Source organism: Pinus tabuliformis, chromosome 6 (genome assembly GCF_031772625.1).
Source record: "Pinus tabuliformis cultivar Carrire ecotype Pingquan chromosome 6, CPIR1, whole genome shotgun sequence".
Lineage (NCBI taxonomy): Eukaryota > Viridiplantae > Streptophyta > Pinopsida > Pinales > Pinaceae > Pinus > Pinus tabuliformis.
This window is the reverse complement of record NC_142292.1, coordinates 67998923-68024951: the sequence shown is the minus strand read 5'-3', so window position 1 is coordinate 68024951 and position 26029 is coordinate 67998923. Positions and strand designations below refer to the sequence as shown.

At 38.1% G+C, this 26029-nt stretch overlaps 2 long non-coding RNA genes across 3 annotated transcripts in view; both read right to left on the bottom strand.

Moving 5' to 3' along the window:
- Positions 1-22850, bottom strand: part of LOC149257266 (uncharacterized) — a 96412-nt gene extending 73562 nt beyond the window's left edge. For both annotated transcript variants that reach the window (XR_016245936.1, XR_016245937.1), the window contains exon 1: positions 22752-22850. This is a non-coding gene — a long non-coding RNA (uncharacterized LOC149257266). The remainder of the gene's footprint in view (positions 1-22751) is intronic.
- A 1312-nt stretch (positions 22851-24162) lies between these two features.
- Positions 24163-24784, bottom strand: LOC149257265 (uncharacterized). Its single transcript, XR_016245935.1, has 2 exons — positions 24303-24784; positions 24163-24200 (listed from the first exon to the last, which is right to left on the bottom strand). It is a non-coding gene; the product is annotated as an uncharacterized LOC149257265 (long non-coding RNA).
- Between the last annotated feature and the right edge of the window lie 1245 nt (positions 24785-26029).

The following is a 26029-nucleotide window of genomic DNA, read 5'->3' as shown; positions in this document are numbered from 1 at the left end:
ATCCACCACACTACCGGCCCAATCAGCATCAGAATAACCATGCAGCCTCACATTTCTGGCAGTGTATCTCAGTCCATGAGTGATTGTGCCCCGAAGATATCTCAGAAGATTCTTGACAGCAATCCAATGTATATGATGAGGCTCAACCATGTATTGGCTCAATGTGTTAACTGCAAAACATATGTCTGGACAGGAGTTCACCAAGAACATTAGTGCTCCTATGAGTTGACGATGCTCAGAAGCATTTCCCAATTCAAGTCCAACAGCACTACCACTTAACTTCTTAAAGTTAAGTTCCATCGCAGTAGTCACAGGCTTGCAATCCACCATCCCAAATCTTTCCAATATCTTCACAACATATTTTCCTTGAGATAGGAAAATTTCACCTGCCTTTTGCCAGACCTCCAACCCTAGGAAATAGTGCATCAGTCCTAGGTCCTTCATCTCAAATTCAGAAGCCAACTCCCTTTTACATTTTTGAATGAGAGGGTTTGCACCTGTCAAAAAGAGGTCGTCCACATAAAGTACCAGAATGAGAGGTTTATAATTTTCAACCTTAAAGTAAAGGTTCGGATCGGCTTCACTTCTAGTGAATCCCAGCTTCATCAAATAGTTATTGATCCTCTCATACCAAACCTAAGGTGCTTGCTTCAATCCATAAAGAGATTTCTTCACCCTACATACATGAGATTCCCGATCATGAACCTCAAACCCCTTGGGTTGTTCCACATAGACTTCCTCTTTGATTGATCATTGAACCATGCAAGAAAGCGATCTTGACATCCACCTGATGTAGGTTCCATCCTTGCAAGGCAACAAGGGCTATGATCGAGCGGATGGTGGTGTATCGGGAAATAGGTGCAAATATCTCATCGTAATCTACACCTTCCTTTTGAGAGAAGCCTCGAGAAACAAAGCAAGCCTTGAACTTTTTTGCACTTCCATCAGCTCCATGCTTGAATTTGTAGAGCCACTTAGAGGTGACAACCGATTTGTCCTGGGGTCTAGGGACCACATCCCATACATCATTCTTCATAATTGACTCGTATTCTTCATTCATAGCATCCTTCCATACTTGATGCTTCACGGCTTCTTCGAATGATGAAGGCTCATTTTGAATGATGGTGGTCAAATATCCTTGATACTTGTTCGGCTTCTTGCTTTCACGGAAAGTCCCCCTTGGTGCAATGTGTCTCTCGGCATCTTCGAGAGTCTCCCTAAGCCATGAGGGTCTCCTTTTGGAGGAGGAGGGCTCATGAGGAGGATCAATAGGATCCATAGGTTCATCAACATCAGGCATCATTTCGTCTTCTTTTGCACCCTAATTTCCGGTGTCAGCTCTTTGTCCTTAGGATAGGAAGGTTGTTGATCTTTCTGAGGGCCATATCTTCGTCGAAGGTGACATCATGACTTATTTCAACTTCCTTTTGACCAACCACATAAATTCTATGTCCCTTAGAATTTTCACTATAGCCCACAAAGATTCCTTTCTTCCCAAATGCACCCAATTTGCTTCTTTTCTCTTTCGACACATGAAAATATACAGGACTTCCAAAAATTCTAAAATGAAAGACATCGGATTTCTTACTAGTGAACATTTCTTCAGGAGTCTTGGAGTCCATTGCTTGATAAGGGCATCGGTTTTGAACATACACAGCGGTATTTGCAGCTTCAGCCCATAGAAACTTCGGAAGCCCTTGATCATGAAGCATGGCACGAACAACTTCTACAATAGAGCGATTCTTCCTTTCAGCCACACCATTCTGCTCGGGAGTGTATGGCATTGTAGTCTCCCTCTTAATGCTAGCTTCTCTGCAATAATCTTGGAATTCATTGGATTCGTACTCGGTCCCATTATCAGTCCTCAATATCTTGATTTTCTTCTCAGATTGGTTTTTGATCAAGGCTTTGAAGTGTCGGAACCAGGTGAACACTTCATCCTTCTTCTTCAAGAAGTAGATCCAAGCCTTGCGCGAATAATCATCCGTAGAGGTGAGATAATATAAATATCCTCCCAAAGAGTTTACGAGCATCATACCAGATATGTCAGAGTGGATCAATTGCAATATATCTGTGGTCTTTCTATTACTTGAGGGGAATGGTCCCCTTGTAAGTTTTCCTTCGGCACATCCCGGACATACACCTTCATGCTCTACTTTGAACTTGGGCATACCTGTCACCATCTGTCTCACATCGGGAAGGGCCTTATAATGAAGATGGGCAAACCTCCGATGCCATAGTTCAGATTGTAGAGATGTGTCGTAAGACATGGCTCCCAATGGACTTCCTCCAACTTGATATAAAGTGTCAACCCTAAACCCAACAATAAAAGCATCTTTAAAATTTCTTTTCCAAACACATACCTTTCCATCGATAAAAGCCACCTTGAATCCTTTGTCTTCCATTGCTGAAATGGACACCAAGTTCTTCTTGAGATTGGGTACATATAGTACTTCTTGCAAATGAATAGTGTTATCTTGATTCAATTGAAGGGTAACATTCCCTACTCCCTTCACAGGATAGGTGGCATCGTCTCCAAGGATGATCTCCAAGTTATCTCCTTTTCTATCAGATTAGAGAGGGCTTCCTTGTATCCGGTGAAGTGCCTTGAGGCACCACTATCAATCAGCCAATTTCCCAAAGTGTCCGGAGAAGAGGCAATGGAGAGGGACGATATAACTTAGTACTCTTTTTGTTTATTGTTAACAACCTTGGATTCTTCATACCTAGACTTCCTTGATTTCTTGTAGGGTCGACCATTTCCTTGATGTCCTGCATTCCTTTTATCGTTTTGTTGAAGTTGCCCCTGGAATGATTGTGATCATCATCGTGCGATGTGTCCCTTCTATTTGGACACTCCCTTGCATAGTGGCCAAACTTATTGCAAACAAAGCATCTTCCCTTCCTTCCATTTTTGAATCTCGGTCTTCCTTGACTTTACTTCTTTGAACCTGCATTGATCTTCCTCTTGGCATGAGCGGAGAATACAGTGAGGTTGCTTCTATTAGAAGGCATTTCTTGCTCCACCATTCTTGTTTCTTCTTGAATGCATCTCGACATCAATTCTTCAAACCCTGGAATTCGATCATTGTTAACTATAGTGGTTCTAAATACATACCACTCAGGTGGAAGTCCTCCAAGGGTGGTGAGAATAAGTTCCCTGTCAAGAATGACTTCTCCAATCGAGAGTAGATCATTCTTGATCTCAGTAATCCTCAAGAAATAGGATTGAATGTCCTCTTCCTTGCCCTTCTCAATATCCTTCAACTTATTCTTGAGAAATATAATTTGATTAGCATTACTAACCTTGAACATGCCGACCAACCTGTCGTAAATCTCTTTGGAGGTCTTCAATTTGGAGATATAGGCCACCAAATGCTTGTCAATGGAATCTTTGATAATCTTCTTCACTTTGACTTCAGCCTTGTTGTACTTGGTCTTCGCAGCAGTCGATGCATTTGAAGGAGGTTCTAGGATTTTACCCTGCACATAAACCATCACTTCTTTTTCTTCCAAGGTCAAATCAAGAGACATCTTCCATCCATGATAGTCAGATTTATCATGGAGCTTTTCTTTAGCCAGGAAGTAGGATGAGGAACCCATTAAGCCTTTTGTCCTTGATCAACTGTCTTTGGTGATTGCTCTTTCACTCTTGCTTGGGCTTTGTCTTCACCTCAGCTTTGATACCATGTTAATTTTAGGCAACAATGGTATGTTCTATGCTTTAGAGCAATTTTACTTCAATTTCTTTTTTAGACCAATATCATTATTCAGATTAGGAATCACATCAACATAACAGTAAAATGCAGATAGAACATAAACATAAACAGTAGAAGACAAGCCAAGACAAGAGGACACAAGATGTGGCACCAGCCAGGGACAAACCCCAATGTGGGGAAACCCTTGATCAATTCCTCTTATAGTCTTCAATAGTTCAGCAGAGAGAGAGAGTACAATTTACAAATCTCATAATTTATAACAGCAGCAAAAGAGCCCTAACCAGAAAATCCAACGCTGGTCAACAGGGCAGATTCGACCGTCAACAAATTGGTCAACTTCAGTCAACTTCGGCCTCCAAACAACAAGATGAATCAACCCTCAAAACAACCCCAAAACAGCCTTGTCAAATCTGGTCAAAGAGCCAACCCTGTGGTTAGCCCTAACTACAGCCAATGCTGGTCAAATCAACGTTTAGCCTTGATTTCTATGCCCAAAAATGCAACCTGCCCAAACAAAAATACCTCACCCAAAAATGCAGTCAAACAACTCAATACAGCTGATCAACGCATGGTCAAACTGTCCAGAAATTCAGTCTCCTGAAATTTCGCTCTCCTGAAATTTCGAACGTGTGGAGAGAGAGAGACCCAGAAATCCGTACCCAATCAATGAGGAGAGAGAAAGAGAAGTGTGAAGATGAGTGTGTCCAAATGAGGCTAAGTCACCTTCTATTTATATGCAACGTTGAGGATGAATTGACGTGATTGTTGGGCTTTTGGGCCTATATAAGTTTGTTGGCCGACCTTGACAATTTGACCATAATCAAAATTTATTCATAACTTCATTTGTACATGTCAAAATCAGATGATCTTTAGATCAATCCTACAGCTCTCGGAGAGAGGAATCCAAGAAAAATATCAGTTGTCATAAATAAGATGACCCATGTGGAGTTTGGCCCTAGTTGCCAATTTTAACAAAAAAAAACCCCACAGCCAATTCTAATTTGGCTTAGGGTTATTTGGGGTCCATTTACCTCTCCCAAACCCTATAAAAGCTACCCAACCCCTCTCATTTCCTCACAACTATCTCATTGCATTTGTGTGAGAATTTGTGAAGAGTTTGTGAAGAGTTGTGGAGTTTGTTTTTGGAGCAGCAATGAGGAGTCTTGGGCAAGCATTGGAGTAGCAATGAGGAGCTTCTTGGGCAGCCATTGGAACAACAATGAGGAGTTGGTTTGTTGGAGCAACATTGAGGAGGCGGTTTGTGCCTCGAGGTATTTTTTTTTCAATTCTAAAATCTGTTTTTGCTTATTTATTTTTTTGTGCAAATTTGGAAGTTGAAAAGTGTGGTTTTTGTAAATGAAATGAACATTGAAGCAATGCTATTTCTTTTGCTTTCATTTTCAGATTTTTTCCTTTCATTTCCATGTCAAAAAATGGCTCCCAGAGTGAAAGATGTTGCTTGGGCATATGCTAAAATGGTTGATAATCAAATGCATTGCAAATTTTGCCATAGAAAACTTAAGGAGAGTCATGGGGGCATTCACAGGCTAAAATAACACTTGGCAAGTATTAGGGGCCAAATTACTCCATGTGAATCACCACAAATTGAGGATATTAGGAAGGAGTTCTTAAATAGCTTTGACAAGTTTCAGGAAGAAAAAACTAGGAAAAAAATATATAAAGGCTGAAATTGGGAGGAAGAGGAGTATACAACAAATGATGGCTACCAACCCCCATTTTGATTTTGAGTGCTCTTCTTCTATCCCTTGTACTGATGCATCCAACCCCTTCTGCTGTGTTCCTCCCTCTTTGGATTCCATGCAAGAAAAAAAGGGTAAGGTAAAATGAAAAAGAAGGGTGATATGAATATCAAAAGTTATTTCACTATCACACCCTTCTCTCCATTAGATGCACATGGTCCTCAAGCTAGTAGAACTTTGAGGCCCACTTTAGATGACCATTGGAAGAAAGAATTGATGAAGACTGCTTGTGATTACATATCTAGATGGTGGTATGATGTTGATATCCCCTTCAATGCTTCCCGTTCACCATATTATGAGCCTATGTTTGATGCCATATTTGTTGTTGGAAAGGGCTTCAAAGGCCCTACTATGCATGTGTTAAGGGGGCATCGTTTGCAGAAAGAAATTTCCTCCATTAATGAGTATTTGAAAGATTTCAAAAACTAGTGAACAAAAACAGGATGTACGATCATGTCAGATGGATGGACTGATCAAAGGAAACGTACCATGATAACTTTCTTATCTTTTTGCCCACAGGGAACCATGTTTCCAAAATCAGTTGATGAATTTGATAGCGTGAAAGATGGACAATTGTTGTTTTAGCTATTTGATGAGGTTGTTGAGGAGGTGGGGGTGGCTAATGTTGTTCAAGTCATCACAAATAATGCCTCTAACTATGTTCTTGTGTGAAAATTCTATCACTGCAACAACTGATTTACTTTACCTACTTATTTTCCAATAAGTTATTTATGAAATTCCTTCAACAAACATTAAAATAAATTCCGTTGTAGATATCACACCATAATACAGAAAGAAACACATGCCCAAGAATCTACACATCAACACAAATATTTTGGACAACAGTCCCCAGTAAAACCCAATGTGGGAAAACCAATGCAGCAAGGGAGGATTTTATTATTCAGCAATTCTTCAGTACAACAGGGTGCCAAACTAGCTTACCCAACAGAGAGAAAAAATTCTCCAACACTTCTCCCAATCTCAATGTCAACCTGGTTGACCTCTGCGTAGCTCCCAGACACTTTGCGTCAGCCCCTGCCTCTCTGCGTCACCCACGCAGGCCCTCCAATGACAGCGCAATTTGCTGTTGCCTCTACGTTTGCCTCTCCAACCTTTGCGCTGGTCTTCTGGTGCTGCTCCCAACTCTCTGTTCCATACTTGTTGCCTCCTGCTGCTCTCCAGACCACTAGTTCAAATTTCTTAGCTAACCCCGCTCCAGAAATCGAATTCACTAGACTCCCTCAGTGCGTCCTCCAACTGAACCTCAAGTCTCTTCTTATACTTTTCTCGTTGGTCCATCAACGGCCGAGATTAAATCTCTAATCAACGGCTAAGATTAGATTTGGCTTGATCCATGACTTTTGGACCCTTCTAACCCAATTTTATATTAATACCCATTAATATTTTATTTTTCCTAAGTTTAGACTTAGGAACTCCATTAAAAATATTAATTATTTTAATATCTCCCAAACCGGTTAGAATCTGCCCAAACCATTTCTGGGTCTTGGAGATCTCATGTGCTTTATCCTCTCCACCAATTTTCATGCCTAGAGCACATCCGATGCTACCCCAAATCAACATCTTGTTGGTAAATTGTTAGAAGAAAAACACAAAACCATCTTTTGGACCCCATGTGTTGCACATTGCACAGACCTCATGCTTGCGGATATTGGCAAATTAGATTGGATCAAGAACACTATAGATCATGCCAAAAGCATAACAAAATTTATCTACAATCATTCATGGATTTTGAGCTTGATGAAGACACACAGGGGGCAAAGATATTATTAGGCCTACCATCACTAAATTTGCAACTCATTTTTTGACATTGCAATCTATGCTTTCACAACATAGAAACTTGCAAAAGAAGTTTTCCAGCGATGATTGGAATCAAAACCAGTGGTCTATCAAACAAGAAGGCAAAGATTTGAAAAAAAAAGTTAATGAAGAAATATTTTGGAATAAGGCAGCAAAGATTGTGAAGGTTGTTGAGCCACTAGTTAAGGTGTTGCGGTTGGTGGATGGGGAAAGATTGGCTATGGGCTTCATTTATGAGGCCATGGATCAAGCAAAGGAGCAAATAAAGAGGGCATACAAGGATAGAGTGGCTAACTATGGGCCCATTTGGGCAATCATTGATGAAAGATGGAACAATCAACTCCATCGCCCTATACATGCAGCTGGGTATTTTTTGAACCCATGATATCATTATAAAGCTCTGGAGGCAGGAGCTTTGGGTGGGGAGGTTAGAGATGGATTGATTGACTGCATTGATCGCATGATCCCATTGGAGTGTGATCAGCTGGAGATACACCGACAGGTCACAACTTTCAGCAAAGCCACAAGTACCTTTGGCAAGAACCTAGCAAAGATTGCAAGGGAAGCAGATGAGCCAAGTAAAGAAAATTTTCAATTTTCAAATTCTTAATACTTATTTTGTTAAATTGTTTATAATTTGAAAGTTGGATATAATTTGTTGAGCTAACTCATTACACTACTATGTTTTTTGCAGCACAATGGTGGGAGGCTTTTGGTAGCCATTGTCCTCAATTGCAGAAGTTTGCAATTCATATTTTGAGTCAAACTTGCAGTGCTACTGGGTGTGAGCGCAATTGATCTGTCTTTGAGAGGATTCACACGAAGAAGAGAAACCGTTTGGATCAAAAACGGTTAAATGATCTAGTCTATGTCCAATACAACCTCTGGCTCAGACGCAACCAATTGTTGAACAAAAGACCTGATTCAGATCCCATTGTGTTGGAAGATATTGATCCAACATCAGATTGGGTAGTGGAGAGTCATCCAATAGAGTTTGATTCTGATGAGGATCTTGATTTGGATTTACAGGCGGAGGCATCACTTGAACAAAATGTTCAGTTGAATGCAAATCCACTTGTACCAGCCTCAGGCCCAACCCCAAGTCCTCCAGTTGCAAGCGCTTCCTCTACTCAGCCACGACGGAAGCGCATATCTCGTCTATCTCAGCGTACAGCAGCTGCACAACCTGTGAATGCTACCACTTCTACAGTTGCAATGGGAGATGATGATGAGGAGGAGCCATGGGTTTCCCTATCTGACTCTGATTCAGAGTCTGAGCTAGATGATGTTGGCTCCTCTAGCAGTAGCCAGTAGTACTTGTGACTAGTGATGTTCCACAGTTTACTTTTGTTGTAAAGGCCATTTCTAGCCTCCTTGGTTATGTGTTTTTGTTTTGATCTCTATATCATCATTCATGTATGTATTGGATAGTGCATTGGGTTCCATTTTGATATAATGGATATATTCATGAGCCTACTTTGATCATATGTTGTCTTCTCTATATTCTAAAGCTTTGTGTTTGGAAACATGAATTAAAATCTTTAAAATTATGTTTTTTTTATAAAATAAATTAATATTTAATGTATTTTTTACAACGATCGTGTACGAATTTACAGGGTAAGTTCCTCAAATAGAACACCAAGGGACACTGCTCACAAACAGATCACAGATCAATACACCAATATTCTTGACGTGGTTAAAACCCTCAAATAGAAAAACAGTCCACAGCCTGAGCCAACGCGGCCACTTTAGGCAATTTATTAATGTAAAAGAAATAAAATTTACATAAGCTTCTCTCATGAACGGTCACCTAACAAATGACCCTCCATGCTCTTTAAATAGAGATCATGGACCAATCAGGTGTTAAGCCACGAATCAAGTGTCTGTAATACCGAGAGAATGAACTGTCGGATCACTTCATGTCTAAAACATATCGTGACCGTCGAATTGTAAGTTACAAGAGTACATACTAAAGAAACACACCTTACCTAACTATACACTAGACCAAGTTGTACTTAATTATTTCCTATGTGTCGAAATATCCTAACATCCCCCCTTAAGAACAACTTAGGATAGGATTGTAGGATGTACAAAGATGACAAAATAGAAGAAGGAAGGAAGCATTAGAGCCTATCCCCCCTTAGTGACAACTTCCTGAACTCCAACCATAAATCGAAGTTTAGTAAACTTTGCCTCTGTGAAAGCCTTTGTAAAGATGTCTACAACTTGATCATCAGTTGAACAATAGTGCACTTCAAGAACATGGTCATGAATGAGCTTTCTGATGAAGTGCATGTGTAGTTCATTGTGTTTGTTGCGCTAATGTTGGACTGGATCTTTGCATAGTTGAATGGCACTTTGATTATCACACCAAAAAAGTGTAGTCGGATGTTGTTGTTGAAAACCAAACTCTGACAAGATCTAATGAAACCACAGGGCTTCCTTACTAGCTTCAACGACGCCACGATACTCTGCTTCTGCTGAAGAAAGGGAAATGGCACTTTGTTTCTTGCAAGCCCATGTAACAGGTCCAAAACCAAGAGTGAAGACATAACCTGCATTAGAATTCCAATCATCAGGGTCACCAGCCCAATCAGAATCAGTGAAACCAGTGAATAGAGAAGATGCTTCTGCACTGTAATGAATCCCAAACTGAACTGTACCTCGAACATAATGAAGTATTCTTTTAGCTGCTTTCCAATGACTTTCATGTGTGTTTTGCATAAACCGAGCAATAAGGCCAACAACAAAGGAAAGGTCAGGACGGGTATGGGTCAGATACAAAAGTTTTCCAACAAGCTGACGTATAAGGTAGCATCAACTTCAGGGGAAGTACAAGTCACTGAAAGTTTGGCTCCAAACTGAAAGGGAGAAGGGGTTGGCTTACAGTCTTCCATGTGAAAGTGGCGTAGAAGATCACAGGCATACTTGGACTGGGAAAGGGAAATACCTTCTTTAGATTGCAAGACTTGAAGACCAAGAAAATAATGCAAGTGTCCTAAGTCTGTCATTTCAAACTGCTTTTTAAGGCTGGACTTCACATGGTTTATAAGGTTGGGATCACTACTAGTAAGGATAAGATCATCAACATAAAGAACAAGAATGATAAGAGACTTACCCACTTTCTTAGTGTAGACAGTATTGTCAGAATGACACCTAGAAAAGCCAGTATCTAAAAGAAAGCTATCCATTTTGGCATACCAAACCTGAGGGGCTTGCTTGAGACCATAAAGGGATTTCTTAAGCTGACATACAAGGCTGGAATCTGTTTGTATAAAGCTAGGAGGTTGTTCCATATAGATTTTTTCATGCAAGTCCCCATGCAAGAAGGTAGATTTAACATCCATCTGATGGACTTCCCATTTGAAAGAGGCAGCAAGGTAAAGAACAAGGTGGATAGAGTTCATTTTGGCAACAGGGGAGAAGGTTTCAATATAGTCAATGCCTTCAACTTGTGAAAAACCCTTAGCAACAAGACGAGCTTTATGTTTATCAACTTTTCCATCTAGTCCAAACTTGGTTCTATAAACCCATTTGCATCTAACAAGTTTTCATCTCTTTGGAAGAAGAACAAGGTCCCATGTATCATTTGCCAATAATGAAAGATATTCTTCATTCATAGTTGCGTCCCAATTTAGATGGCCTGAAGCTTCTGCAGAGGTGTCAGGATCATAATTCGTTGAAGCTTGAGCCAATAAAAAAGAAGGTCTATCGAATTGAGAACGTGTACGACGTTGATTTGTAGGATCACTTGCAAGAGCACCTGCTGCATCCCGAGTAGCATGGACCCATTTTGGAAGCTGAGGAGCTGAAGGAGGATCTCGAGAAAGTGGGGAGAATTGTCATCCTCACTGTCATCATCTGAAAAAGGAATATTTTCAGAAGTAGAAGGGATAGAGAGAGGTAGCACATCCGCCGAACTAAGCTCGCAGGCCGATATATTTTCAGCAAACTTTACATCTCTTCTAATGATAACATTTTTGGATTTAGGTTGAAGAAGGCTATATCCTTTTGACATCTTCAGAATATCCAACAAAATATATATTTTTCACTCTTAGGTTCTAAGGCTTTATGTTTCTCATCTGGAATATGGGCCCATGCTTCACTTCCAAAAACACGAAAGTGACTTACATCTGGTTTAATTGAGCTCCATGCTTCTTCTAGAGTGATATTCTTTAAAACCTTAGTAGGGAGTGTGATTTACTATGTAATTTGCACAATTAATTGCTTCTGCCCAAAAATTAAGACTAAGTCCTTTAGATTGAAGCACATAATTAGCCATTTCCTTTATGGTGTGATTCTTCCTTTCTACACCATTTTGTTGTGGAGTCTATGGAACAGTGTATTGCAATTGAATTCCATGCTCAGTGCAAAAGTTGATGAATTTGTTGTTAACATATTCTCCGCCATTATCAAATCTTAGCTTAAGAATTTGATGTCCAGATTGTTTCTCAACAAAGGCCTTAAAGGCCAAAAACATGTTAAAGACTTCCCTCTTGAGTTTTAAGAAGTATACCCAAGTGTGTCTAGAAAAATCATCAATGAAAGTTAACAAATATTTGTAGCCAGAGAATGAAACCACTGGAAGTGGACCACATAAATCACTATGCACAAGCTGTAAAGGAGCTGAGGCACGCCAAGAGGCACTTTTTTCAAAACTATCTCGATGATGTTTTCCGAGTACACATCCGAAACAAACACCATCTCTACAAGATACCATAGGAAGACATGTCACCATATTTTCTTTACAGAGATTTTGAAGGGAGCGATAGTTTAAGTGACCAAATCGCTCATGTCAAAGTTTGTTCACTTCATCATTATGAGCAACAACTATCGAGGGAAGAGTTGATGACCCAAAGTTGTTAAACTTATACAACCTTGTAGAATCATCAACAATGCCAGTAGCTAAAATCTGTCTAGGATCTCTTAGGTCCTTAATTACAACATCATGAGGTGAAAATTCAACGGTTTTACCTTCACCTGAATGAGTTATCTGATATACAGATAGAAAATTGCAAGATAAGGTAGGAACACATAATACATCATTAAATTGATCATTGTCTAGATGAATAGTTCCAGTCCCTACAACACTAAGAGATCTATCATCACCAACATAAATATTTTTGGTGTTACAATCATTTAAAGAAGAAAACGTGGCTTTGTTTTTGGCCATGTGATAAGAAGCTCCAGAATCAATGAGCCACTCATGAGAATGAAAAGAAGAAGATACATTTAGTGCATAACCAGACCGAGATGCTTGACAACCACATGCAAAAAGTGTTATTCCTGAAGATGAAGTTGAAGTTGAAGAGTGTTCCAAATGGATGTTATGCTTCTTCATGGTTGCTTCCAAGGCTTCCATCTTCTTAAAGCATTTGGATTCTAAGTGGCCATCACGATTACAAAAGTTGCAATGTCTATCAGTCTTCTTCCCTTTGTTTTTATTTGCCTTATCATTTTGTTGAATTGATTTTTCATTTTGAGACTGAAATTGCTTAGGACCCTTGTTTGGTTTAGGACCATTCTTTTTAGGATGTTGCTTCTTAGGATTCTTTGAATTTGGTTGTTGTTGGGCTGCTAAGGCTTTCTTAGAAGAATTTCCAATATTAAGAAGACCAAGATGTAATAGTTTTTTTTGTTCTCTTTTTTAAAAATCACAAAAGGCATCAAAAGATAGTTTTTCTTGTTCTCTTATTAAAGAATCACAAAAGGCATCAAAAAATAGGGGACTTGTAGTCTTGTCCTTGAAAAATAAAGGCTTCTCTAGTAGAATGGAAGGTGGAAACAAACACAGAGTAGGCTGGTCCCAACTTAGTAAGAATGGAGTAGATAAGCCTACCATCTTCTTTCTTAACCTTAACACTTTCCAGGAGAAATCTAAGGGTCTTGAAATTGGACAAAAAATCTTCAATGGAAGAAAAATTATTGGGGTCCAATGTAAGCAACTCATTTTCAAGTTGATGGGCTCTAATTTTATTTTTAATTCCAAAAACTTTATTGAACTGTTTCATTGCTTCATCGGAGTTATCAATTTCTGCGATATGGAATCTAAGGTCTAGGGAAATAGACATCCCTATCAACCCACATGCTTGATCTTGCTTATTTTCCCATTTGGCTTGTTTATCTTAATCTTTAGGTTTAGACTCTTGGCCTGAAGCTATTCTATAAAGACCTTTACTTCTAAGTAAATCCACAATGTAGGATAGCCATTGGAAGTAGTTGGTGCTATCAAGAATAACTAGGCATGAACTTTCCATTTTAAAAGAAACTGAAGCTTTAGATGCTAAAACTAAGTGTTCCAATGGAAAGAACTCGAAAAAATAGGTCAATTAAAAAAAACGTCTCTGAAAACAGCATCCAGATGAAGAAGCTATGGCTTTTTGAAGAAAAGTTGTTGAAGATGCCGACGAACTACGTGAATGTTGGGAAGTGAATGATAATGTTATATTTAAAAAAAAAAAATCTCCCCCTTTCCAACTTAATCTAATTAGCTCACTTTAAAAAAACACTTTATGTGACCCACTTTTATAAATAAGTGAAAGTCTCTTTTAAAATGGTACTTTATGAACTATCCACTAAATTGTAACTTAAATAAAAGATAAAGTGACTTTAGAATTATAAGTGACTCACTTTTTATAATGAGTGAGAACATTTTTACATAAAGTAACTTTAAAACATAAGTTACATGTGTTTTTTGAAAAAGTAACTTAACAAAAAAAAAAGACTTGAACCCAAAACTTTTATTCTCATAAAGTAACTTTGGACCATGTGAGCTAGTTTAAAAGGTTAGTAATTTTTGGACAAGAGGAAGGGTTTTTTTTTGCTCACTGAAGCTTTGGAGTGCGTGCTTACTTGAAAAATCTCTTTTTGCCTACAAAACAAAACAAAAAAACCACACAACCCAAAAGGAACACACAAAAGTAATCCAAGCCTTACAGCTTAAAGTTAGATTTGGCTGTAAACTATATATTTTCTTTAATGTTTCTGGTTTTCTGAGATCACACTAAGGCACAGCGGAAAAGAGCATATGCATGAGAAAAATCTTTCTTTTATGTTTCTGGTTTGCCCAGATCGCACAGAGTCGCGGGGCAAAAAGCATACACAGAAATGAAAGGTATGGATCTGGTAATAAAAAAATTTATAGAAGACTATAAACCGAAATAAACAAAGAGATAAATAACTATAACTGCAAATAAAGGCTGTATACCTCCAGATCTTAAAAATGACTTAGCTAGGGCTACCGGAAACCTTTTCGCGTGAAACGAATGGGGTTCCTCACTAGAACAGATGCTCCTAACACAATAGAGCAGTCCTCTCGGCCCTAAAGCGGTCAGAAACAGTAGATCTAGAAAACAACAGTCGAATGCAGTTGTACCGGCTTCGGATTTGGATCACCAACAAATGCAGCGCTCGAATAGCTCTGATACCATGTACGAATTTACATGGTAAGTTCCTCAAATAAAACACCAAAGGACACCGCTTACAAACAGATCACAGATCAATACACCAGTGTTCTTAACGTGGTTAAAACTCTCAAAGAGGGAAACAGTCCATGGCCTAAGCCAACGGGCCACTTCAGGCAATTTATTAATGTAAAAGAAATAAAATTTACATAAGCTTCTCTCATGAACAGTCACCTAACAAATGACCCTCCATGCTCTTTAGATAGAGATCATGGACCAATCAAGTGTTAAGCCACGGATCAAGTATCGTAATACCGAGGAGAGAATGAACCGTTGGATCACTTCATGTCTAGAACATATCGTGACCGTCGGATTGTAAGTTACAAAAAGCACATACTAAAGAAACACACTTTACCTAACTATACACTAGACCAAGTTGTACTTAATTATTTCCTGTGTCGGAATATTCTAACAGACCGAGTCATTGAAATCAAATTGGTCGAGTCGATACCGAGTCGGAGTCGGAGTCGGAGTTTTAAAACATTGCCTGCGACCCACCATTTGACATGCCTCTTAATACGACCTTACTGCCATTTGGTGCTCTAAATTCCATTTCCAACGCTTGGTAATCCATTGTGTGTTTGCCCAATGAATATAACCATTGAACTCCCAATACCATGTTGAGGTCTACAAGATCTATTACATAGAAATCACTAGTAAAATTATAGTTACCAAGAGTTACACTCAAACCTGGGATCATTCGTGTGCAATCCAAGTTGTACCTGTCTGTAACTATCACATCCAAGCCCTCGAACTCTTCGGTGGGAAGTCCCCTTTTTGCTACTAGTACTGCATCAATGAAGTTGTGTGTGGCTCCTCCATCAATTAGTGTTGTGATGTGTTGTCCCTTGACAACTCCCCTAACCCTAAAGGTGTAATACTTGGGCATGCCTAAAAGAGTTGCAATCTTGACCTGTGGTCGTGTCTTCTTTTCTCCGCTGAGGCTTTCCTCTTGTGGCGATCCTTCCTTGGAGTTGTCAAGTTTTTTCTTCATCCTTTACTTCCTTCTGCAGTGGCTCTTCATCAGTACTTGGAGTGGCCTCTTCTTCTTCTTCGTCGTCAGAGAGTACTTTGATGTAGTGAATCTTCCCCTTTCCTAAACAACGATGACCAAGTTCCCATGGTTCCCTGCAAGTAAAATATAGTTTTTTCCTTGTCAGTTCACTTCAAGTTTCCTCATCTAGTCTGTCTCTTTTGGGCCCATCACGTTGGAAGGGCTTCTTCTCCTTATCTTTTGGAGGGATGAAAGGCTTGGACAAAGCCTTAGCTTTAACGGTTGCATTACCCAAGTCTCGAGTCTTCTTGATGGCTTCTTGAAGAGTGGTGGGATTGAATGCTTTGACCCATCCTTGTAGGGGCTCAGCTAATGCTTCAGTGAAAAGCATAACTAATCGCTCTTCAGATATATTTGTCACCATAACTGCGATGTATTCAAATTCTGCAATAAACTCTTCATGTGATCATGTTTGCTTAAGTAGTGTCAGTTCTCTGAAGTGGATTTCTGGGTTCTTTCGGTCAAATCTTTCTATCAGCCTTTGTGTAAAATCTTCATAAGAAGTGATGTTAGCATGTCCCAAAGTTACTAGACCATGATACCACCACTCATGTGCTCTGATGTCATTGTAGTGAGCTAACATAATTTTTTCATTATTTTTTTGTGCTAGAATTTCTCCGAAGTAGCTAGGGTTCCAAATATAAAAACTCGCAAACAATTTAACTTAGCACACTTACTAAGATATTTTAAGAGGTCGACCTTCCAAAAAAAATCCAACAAGATAATCACAATTGGAATCGATCTAATTCTGATAGCAAACATAATTCAAATATCCATAAACCAAGTGCATCCAACAAGTAATCACTAGTGGACACTAAGTGTCCCCACCATGAATGTGCCCAAATCTAATAAATTATAAAACTAATACAAATACCGAATCCAACTAATGACAAATTTTGACTTAATCAACGTTGCTTGGACAGCTACGCAAAATGGGCATGTGATAGCGCTCATTCTGGAGTTGGTCCCTACGCACAACTAAACGATTTCGAAACCCAAGAAGTATTTCACACGTTCACTTGTGAAATCCTCAATCTGTTACAGGAGTCACGTCATTTACAGAAGCTTGAATTTGTGGCAGATGTCTATCAGCGATTTACTTAGCTCTGGCGGGAAAACCTCAGACAGCATTCAAATTTTATAAGAATTCAGATTCGCTTGGTATCATCCATTGTTTGGAGATTAGAGCATGATTGCAGGTTTAATAAACCAAAAAACCTTGTTCGATAACCCTTGTGCCTGTGCAAATTCTCAGAAATAACAAAGAGAACCCTTGTTGTTGGGTGACGTGGTTGTGCCTCAAACGAGAACCATGCCCTCTTGAATTCACTATTTTTCAAACAAAGTTAAGTCCAGAATAATTTTCCCTATGCCAAACCAAATTGTACAACTTTACTTCTTCCCAATTGTAGTGCCCGCTCTGGTTGACTGACAGTGATATGACACTAACATTTACTTAGCCCTAAGGCTCACACATTATTCTTTGAGGACCTCAGGTTGAGGATCCGGGCACATGACGCTATTATTAGTGATTGAGATATTCATGGTTGTGATGTTTATGTATGCTTTCCATTGATATTATGATAGCATGAATGGTTATGTATCTTATCTATCGGTATTATGACGATTGTAACATTAAATAGTTAAGATTGGTCTCTATTTGAATTTATGATGATGATGGCAGTAAAGGATATGTATGCTCTCTATTAAAAGCATGATGATGATAAATTTGATGGATAGGTATATTTCTATTGATGTTACGATGTTGATAGCTTAATGGATATGTATGTTTCCATTGATGTTTGATGATGATAGCCATGATGGATGTGTCCCCTATGTTACCTACTTTCATTAGTTTGGGCTTACAATGAACAATGATGTGAATGACTAAGAGTTGCTAATGATGCTATTATGACAATGACTAACGCTGAGAAACCTTGTTACTGATGATTATTGAGTATGGCAAGAAACCATCAGAGGCACTCGCATATGACGAGTTGATGACACCTGATTTGATGAAAATTTATATTATTTTATCTTTGAAATTCTAAGTCGATTTTGAAACCTGCTATATATGTTTATCTATATTCTGATGATATGTTAATGGTTGCAAGCACAAATTAGTTGCTTGACCGAATGACTCACATATGGGTGATGGGGTTGTACAAGTGGATGGAACTACATGGGAGGGGTGGAACAGTGTCCCTGATCTCACCCACTAGCACTCCCGCCGTGACTTGGGCTGGAAAGGTTGAAACACCTTCGCCTTGAAGATCACGATGCCATGAGGGCAGGTCCCAAAGTTGGGTCGCTCATGAGGATTTTACCGAGGGGCACGCATCAAGGCAGATTCCTTGATCCCCGACACCATTAGTCTCACTATAGCAGGCAACATAAGAGATGATAGTGGTCTATGACGTTGCACCTATACTTTCCCCTCGTAGTCACTGAATGCTTGAAGGGCAAGTGGTGTGGCACCCTTGGAACTTCAAGGGAATTTCTTGAAGGGCACGACCAACTTGGCACCCTTGGCATCACAAATAAACTATTAGGCGTGGCACCCTTGGAACTGCAAGGGAAGTTCTTATAGGGCATGACCAAACTTGGCACCCTTGGAATCATTAAAAATAAATTAAATGAAAAATATAATCAAGAAACGAAAACTAGGTAAATTTACATCAAGGGTAAATGATGTTAGAAACCGAGGTAATTAAATCAAAAATAAAACTTGGGTTAAGAGGATCATAGGAAGAAATAAAATAGATTACCTTAAAAACTCTACCCTTCCCATGTTGGAAAATATTAGGTAGATTATGTAGTTTAATTAGGTAAAAGGGGAAAGAGGGACATAATTGTAAGGATAAAGATTAATCCTAAACTAATTAAACCTAATTAAGAGAAGAGGAAGGTGAATTAAAATAAGAATAATAAATTAAATTTAGAGAAATGTAGAGAACCTCCATGTGGCAACAACCAACATAAGAATATCCATCTAAGAGATAACTTGAGTTAAATTAGGGGGTAGATAGGGAATCAAATCTTGACTCATTAATTGACTTTAGTAATGAACACAAATTAAGGAATAAAAAGGGGGATAAAGAGGCAACTAGGAGAAGAAATAGGAATCTTGTTGAGGTGAGGAAAATATTAGTTTTAAATTAAAATTTAAGTAAATAATTTTGGGAGACCCTTGATTATTCACACATGGGTGGATGAATAATCAAGCTATTAAATTATAAAACAATAATTAATTATGCATGACATGCCAAGTGTCACCTATGAGGACTCCTATAAAAGAAGGGGCAAGCCATGGGAGAAGGGACTTTTGGGGAACCCTATTGTTGGATGGATGAGACTATGTCAGAGCAGTGATTACGAAACTATAGTGAGTTTGGTGAGGTAGAGGATTTTAGAGAGGGGACTCTTGAGCCAAGGAGTGCTCTCCTCTACCAGCTATTGCATTCCTCCATTGTACAACCCCATTGCAGCTCGGGGGTCCGCGGGGAAGAAGAGTACCCAAGGAGTAGGCTAGGAGGTTAACCGGTGGGTCATCGCATTCGGATCAAGTACGTCGTCATTCACTCTCGGAGGTGACCGGCAACAAGGGAATACCAGTAACAGCAAAGCAAGCAGAGTCTCGTCTTCTGGTGAATGGTACATATGTGTTGCAATATTATTTTGTATGATTGCTTTATGGTCTTAGTTAAATGTATGTAAATGTTATGATATGTTTCCTAAAATGAATTTCAGGAATGTGTTAGACAGTGCTGAATAAATTTGAATTCCCAATGTGTTTCTCTTCTGGTTGTATTTTGTCGTGATTTATTTAAAAATATATATATATATATAGATAGTATGGATGTTGGTCCTTACAGTTCCTGTGCCAAACAAGGGAAAAGAATAGACGAATTTGTTGTTTCAGATTAAAAGATATTGTGCCTAAATTAAAGAAACAATTCATCAAGAATTGCGTTCTTTAGAAAGATCCTTGTACCCAACAGAGGAAGAAAGAGAGAATTTTAGTCAGCTAGGGTGGAATCTTTCACCACCGAAATTGACAAGAAAGAGTGGGACCTTAACACCCTCAAAGCTAATGCTCAAAATAGATGAGATGATCCACACAATTATGCTCAAAATGCATCCAATCCTCCTTTATTTATAGGCTTCCTTGAGGGGTTTCCTCTTCATAAATGGTTGAGTAAATCTCACTCAAAACCCCAGATTTGGTTTTTTTCGCCCATCTTACCCAAAACTCACCCATAATTGGGGTTTTATCCCCTTTTTGAAGGACCATAACCTATGGGGATAAATAGGCTATTAAGTCCATTGGTCCTTCAATTCGTTGAGGACATCACATTTCCTTACTAAAACCTTCCTCCATTTTCCATCTCACATCATGTCACATTATCCGTAAAAGATGCCTTTCGCATGTGGGAAATATTGCCTCTTGTCTTGATTGCGGGACAAGGATGATCTTAGATTAAAGGATCCATTCAATGCAAATTAGAGCATCCTCAACATAGTGCTCTATGGATACACATAACAAAGCTTTTATATATGAGTGAGGAGCAAATCTTTGCATGATTGTGAGAGAAGTATATAATATATAATGGTCCAAAAGAATTCCTTCAATGGAAATTATAAGCTACTCAACCAACCAAAGAGAAAAATAAAGCAACACCTCTTGTTTGTTTATTTGGTATAAAATCTTGCCAGCAAGGTCATGAATTCTTCTGGTTCTTAGGTCCAAAAGGTTGTGCTCATACAAGGTACCAGTAGCACATGCCACATCATTTTTACATAATTCATTCACTGAAGATTCATTTTGGCTTCTCTTCCAAATCTTTTTTATTTCTTTGTCAAGTTGTATGAGTTCTCCAGAGAATATTTCAGGCTTGACCTATAGCTTGAGAAACCGTGACCAAGGGGATCTACGCAGTCAAAATCACTCGAGGATCGCACCCGACCTGGGCCACACCAACCCTTAACATGGTCGGATAGTTCTCTAAAGAATATTTCAGGCTTGACCTGCAACTTGAGAAACCGTGACCAAGGGGATCTAAGTCGTCAAAATCACTCGACGATTGCAACCAGCCTAGGCCACCCCAGCACTTAACATGGTTGGATTTTTGCCCACAGAGTTTCAAACCGGTGACCTTCACGTCACGAAGTGACTTAACAATACACCCCATCACTGTCTATTCTACGCCATGTGGACTGCTTTTCTTCCAATCTCATTTATTGATTAAGAATCAACTTCCATTCGATAGAGTAAAAGGGATCAAGCCAGGCCTATTGATATGGACAAATGTAGTAGCCCAACTTGACAATTGTACAGGGACAATCTAAGAGATGATCGACAACACAAGATGACCAACAATTTGAAATGAAGGGAAACAACATTTTGTTGATTGCATAAATTATCCACACTAACTTGCCACAAAATACATCAACCTTGTTATTTCCTTTGCCGGGACACTTTTTGGTGTTTATTTTCCTAATTTTATTATATTAGAAAAGGAAAAATGTCCAAACATGTTGCAAAGCATTGTTGCCAAAAACACGACGACAGCGATCGTTCTTGAAAAAAACGAGCTAGAAACAAGACGGTACGGGAAACATCGTTATCTACAACCGTTCTAGTCACCATGGGTCAATGCTAAACATAGTGAATTCTTTGGAATACATAATCTATAATTCGGTCTATAAGATGTCTAAATAAGGCAGTTTATACACCTAAGCCTTTTATTTCATTCTTCAAACTGACCATCGCTATTTCCAAGGTGCGAAAGCACCCACCAGGATGTGTTGTTTCACCCTCTATTTCATTTCAAGTGACTTCCTGGGCAACATCGCATTGCGAGAAAAATCAAATATTTTCCGATTGCTTATTATTTGGACATTGAAAACCATCGAGAATGTTATTGCCAAAACAATCAAATATTATAATATTATCATATAGTTTATTATTTGGATCATGTTAAAAGTCGTTAATGTTATTTTGAAATGATGTATTTTTAAATTCTATTTAATATTTTATAAGTGGTAGATTGTGTATGCTAATTAGGTTTTAGATTTTATTTACAAAGAATTTTTTCTAATTTATAGTTTTATATAAAATTGAATGTGATCACATTTAGGTTGAATTTTACTTTATTTGAAGAATTAAAATTTGTTTTTTTCATATTTTTATTGTTTTTTTCTCTCTCCTCGTTTCTTGAATGTGAAACTTCCAAACTCTGTTTCTCGTCTCGTTTCCCGTTTCCCGTTTCTGGTAACATAGCTGAAACCTTCCACAAAATCCGTATATCTTTTGATTTCCTCTGGAAGCTTCTCCACATGTCCATACATGGAATAGTACCTGGACTGACATCGTTTAAACTTTAAAGAAGGGCGTTATACATTATGGAACTTACAGCAATTCTAATATATGTATATTGAATAGCTGATTGTTCTTTCATCAACGATACTGTTTTATTTTCTTTACTCAAAACTACAATTGCGGAGAATATACAAAGTCTTCCAGTTTCCCAGGATTCAACTATGGTTATTAAATGGATGGAAGGTTCCTCACATGTACTAAGCTTGTGACTTGAGGCCATGGCAAAAATCAATTTAAGGAGATCATAACTTTATTTCATGATATCTCTTTTATTCATGTTTAGATAGAGCACAATCTTTTGATATGTTCATATTGCTATAATTAGTTTGAGCTTTGTTAAAAGGCCTTGAGCCCTAAAAATCTTAGGGCTCCTATAGGCTGGAGATTGAGGTGTTTGATTTTAAAAAATAAAAATAGATAAGTACAACCAACCGCAATGGGAAGGCAGGAGTGTCAAAGGCATCTCTTGAAAAGGAAAAATAAAAGCAAGAATCTGGACAAGTAAAAGGACAAGGAACAAAATAACAAACAATACTAAGAGGAATCATTCTCAACCTGAAAGAGCAGTGATGTGCTCATGAATTTTTTTCAACATCAGCGGCGAATACTGACAAGATCACGCTGTGACTTGGGCAACAGCTTTGTGTCCTTAACCTATCATGGGAAAAACCAAACATATTTAATTAGGCTTTCATTAATGAAAAAATGAGTTGAAAAAAATAAAATGGATTTGACAACAGCCAAGCAGCTGAATTCAGTTCAACAGTGCAAAATATTACATTGGCGTGATGCATTACAATGTAAAAGCATTTCAATAAACTGAACCTTGACTTGTTTATTAAATTTAAAAACAAATGAAAAAATGAGATAACTATAACTTGTGTTCTACCTCCCAACACCAGAGACAAGTTTCAGATTCATCCTCAAGAACATCAACATCTGCATATTCCATTTGCATTTGGAATGTCATAAAAAGGACGTTGTCCAATAAGCAGCGCTTAACTTCTTTAAGCTTCCAGGCTGATCTATGTTCCTCCACTTTGATCTATCTTCTTCAACTTCTCATAAATCTGCTGCACTAGTTTTGAGTATGGAAGCCTACTTTCTTCCAAATATCGTGCAACAATCACATTGGTAGTGTTGCTCCCCATATCCACAATTTCATCAGAGCCTTCAGAGCTATTATTTTCAAACCCTTCATTGAAATACTGGAACAGTGAAGAAATTTCCTGCTCAAATTGGCGAACACAAGCTGCTTTAGACTCTGAGTCTAAGGTTTCCACAAATAAAGAACGCTTTCTCTTCGATCCTTTTTTTTGTTGAAGGTGTACATGACGTGGATGAAACCCTTATTTTACTGTCGCTGGTACCAGATGCCTTTATAGGACTGTTGGGGTTTATAGGGATCATAACAATCGGTGCATAAAACGTTTTGCTCTTCAGATGTTTTAGGCTCATATAAATTCCCCGATTTCTTAAATTCTGTGGCTCCAGTACAGGGATTTACATCTGATTTAACGGTACAAGATTTCAAAGGCAACAAATCCAGTTTAATGTTCTTAGACTTTGGCAGCGGCATTGCAATAGTTTCTGCATCTAGACTAGGAGAACGAGATGAAGTTAAAGGCGAGAGATCAGGCTTCATGCCATCGGAACTCGGCAACAAAGTTACAACATTTTTCGGTGGTCGGCCGCGAGGACGGGAGGACTTTAGAGGCAGAGAATCTTTTTTGTTGCCTTTACTGTTGGGAGAGGAATTTACTCTGTTTTTTGGAGGTCGACCACGAGACCAAGTTCAAGAATTAGAAAGCTGTGTCTCATTTCCAGTAGCCGCTAGTTTAAAAGGGTTTTCTTCGGTGTTCGCAGTAGAGAAAGGTGCAATATTCTCATCATTTTCCACCTTTCCCCTTCTACGATGCCCGACATAGGAGCAACTTCAGTTATCATGCAAAGGCCTGGATACCAATTCGAATTTCGGAGCAACTTCACTTATCCTGCAAAGACCTGGATATCAATTCGAATTTCAGAAAAGCGACCGCGACGGAGCAAGCCTCAATTAATAATAATAATAATAGAGTAATTTAACAGTAAGCAGGGTTTGCATACCTGATATTCCTAATTTATTGCGAGTTCAAGCACAAATCCTTTCAAAACTGCGATGAGCGGAATAAACAGAGCGCCAAGGATTACATAGAGAAAATCAGGAGCTGCGGAACTCAATATGAACATTTAATCTTCCAATCCCTGCAAAATGCACATCCACAGAATCGGGCGAAGTATCAGAAACTCGGTTCAACGGCCAAATTGGGCGATGAAACACCCAGAGAGGTCAAATTTCACAATACGAGAGGTCAAACTTCACAATACTGCCCCTCTCTGGCCTCAGCCCCTCCCGTGAAAAGATCTCCTTGAGTAGGCAGAATGGTCTTTCAGTTTATTCACTCTGGCGAGTCAAAAACAAAAGTGAAGTTTAACCCTATGAAAGTCTGCGAGAAATGTAGATATGGAGAAATCGGTTCCTCTGAAAGAAATTTGTTGATTTTAAATCCCGTCGATATTTCATTTTTGCCACCAAATTTGCCGGACTTTCGAATATTTACTGCCACAGTCACACCATTGGCATTGTCGAGATTGCAACGATAGATTACACAAAAAAACAATCATAGATTAACCCGAAATTTGATTTTTTTTAATTTATTTGAAAAAATAAATAGAATAGAATAGAATATGGTACTAGTACAACTATAACTATAATAATAAGATAACCCGAAATTTGATTTTTACATTTATTTGAAAACAATAAACAGAATAGAATATGGTACTAACACAACTATAACTATAATAATAAATATGGTTGATAAAATATATTTTATAAGTAAATTTTTTATTAATAAATAAAAATTCAACTCCTAGAGATGTTTTGTAACCAAAACTTTAACCTTAAACGTTAATGTAATTAAAATTTTAATCTTAAATGCTATTAGCTAAACTCTAATTTTCAAATTTTTCTTGGAGTTGTCTTTACTGTGACTTTTTGGAGATTTTACTGTGACTTTTTGGAGATTCCGGTGACGGAATTAGGGGAAAAAATTGAGGTTAAATCTTGATTTGTATTATTTAAAATGGTTTTTTAACTGTATATTTGGATTCAGCACCCTGAAAAACCCCTGGGACACTTTGATTGTGCAGAAATTAGTTATCAAACTTTCGATTTCAATAAATTGCTGCTGGATTTTAGAGAAATTTGACTGGAAAACCCCACCGAAAAAACTTCCAAAAAATCTCTTTAAAGACAACTTCATTTTTCTTTTGTGACTATCAAATTAAACACATTCTCTGATCTTCTGAATTTTCAAATTTTCACGTGTGACTTTCAAATTAAACTTTGGAACATATGCCTAAATTTATTAAAATACTCAATATTTATAAAAGAGTGAGTTGATTAAATGTGATTCAGAGAACTTTTTATCTATTTTGTTTTAAGTGGAGATTGATTTATTATTCAGCGTGTGTTTGAAACCAGTTTTACATTTAAAAAAAAATGAAACCGCCCACAATTTTTACATTTAAAAAAAAAAATTAAACTACCCACAAAACTTAAGTGATAGTAGATCTATTTTATAAAACAACCTGTGTATAGATTTTCTGGAATGATTGATTGAAAAATGAGAATTTCACCAATTAAATAATGTAAATCTCATCCAAAGCATTTTTCCTTCTAACTAAAACCCATCTCAAGGATTTATCCTGTGCCATTGTTCGTAGAATGAAAGAAAATATTATTAGAGAATATTTCCTTTTATTTTAATTTTCATTTTGGGGAGCTTTTTTAA